The sequence below is a fragment of the Salvelinus namaycush genome, chromosome 11 (genome assembly GCF_016432855.1).
Source record: "Salvelinus namaycush isolate Seneca chromosome 11, SaNama_1.0, whole genome shotgun sequence".
Classification (NCBI taxonomy): domain Eukaryota; kingdom Metazoa; phylum Chordata; class Actinopteri; order Salmoniformes; family Salmonidae; genus Salvelinus; species Salvelinus namaycush.
In genome coordinates this window covers 10,505,156-10,506,442 of record NC_052317.1, presented here as the reverse complement: position 1 = coordinate 10,506,442, position 1,287 = coordinate 10,505,156, and positions in this window count along the sequence as shown.

Genomic DNA, 1,287 nt, shown 5'->3' with positions numbered 1-1,287 from the left:
AAATATGTTATTTATTTTATATAGTGGTTGGCACCAATATCGATAATTTGATATGATATCGATACCGTTTGATATCAATATGAGCAAGGCATGTCGTGATATTGGTTTATTCTTCCTGTTAACCTACACTATTCTGTAAAAAAGCATACACAACTGTTCCTGCATGCGCAAAGCCCTCTCACAGACCCTCTCACAGACCCTCTCACAGACCTTCTAACAGGCTGCTAATGTACTTAATTGTCTGCTGATGGGCCATCAATTGTGGATGGGGCTTCCCATTCTATTAAACTGGTTAAGTAGGTTTATACCACCAGAACACAGCTGGCCCAACTGGCAATCCACAAGCAGTTGTCTGGACGCCACTGAAACAAATGAATGTATCCTAGATACTTTTAAATGGACACATTTTATTAAATTGGTGACTGAAGTGACTGTGTACCTATAGCCTGATTGATATTCATTATGTTAAAATTGTTAATAAATTCTTTTTTTGTTTTGACTGAAAACGTTATCTTATTGTGCTTGTTTTTTGAGTGTTGATAGTTTAGTATGTATATAGGCAATTACTTCAGGAACATGAATACCACCAGGTCATTGGAAGGTGCTTTTCTGCAGACCGTACTGAGTACTCCCAACCACACTTTTACCTCTGCACATAGAATAGTTTATTTCTCTATAAGCCAATATGTAATTTATAGGCTTATAGTGTATTGCATTGGGACCAATAGAATGGGTGGAGTAGAAGGTGTTGCTGGGCATAAAGACCTCAGTCCCCCATGAAATAACACCACATACAGATTCTACAGACGCTACTAAGTACTCCCCACCCCACTTTTACATCTGCACAAATAATTATTTTCCTGTAGTGTTATATTTGTACCGTATGGTATCCAGACACCCATTTTAATCTGTTTGACCACAGTAAAAGGCCAGCAACACTCCGTATTATTCAGAGCCCTATGAAATGACACCATATATACATTCCACAGACCCTACTGAGTATTCCTTACAATAATTTTACTGCTGCCCCAGAATAGTGTTTGCTCTATAAGCCAATATGTATACAGTGATTCTCATTGGGGGCATTTAAAACCCAAATTTAATGCAAATGTCTTAAATATGAACAAATCTGAATCATTGTTAATGTTGAGACAATTATTTTTCATATATCATGAAAAAATACAATTTATTGACACTTATTCAGGTTATTCTACTTTTACATGGGGACTTTTATTTTTAACATTTTCGAATTTCCGTAACCCGGAAGTACTTCTTTAGTGTTGCTGA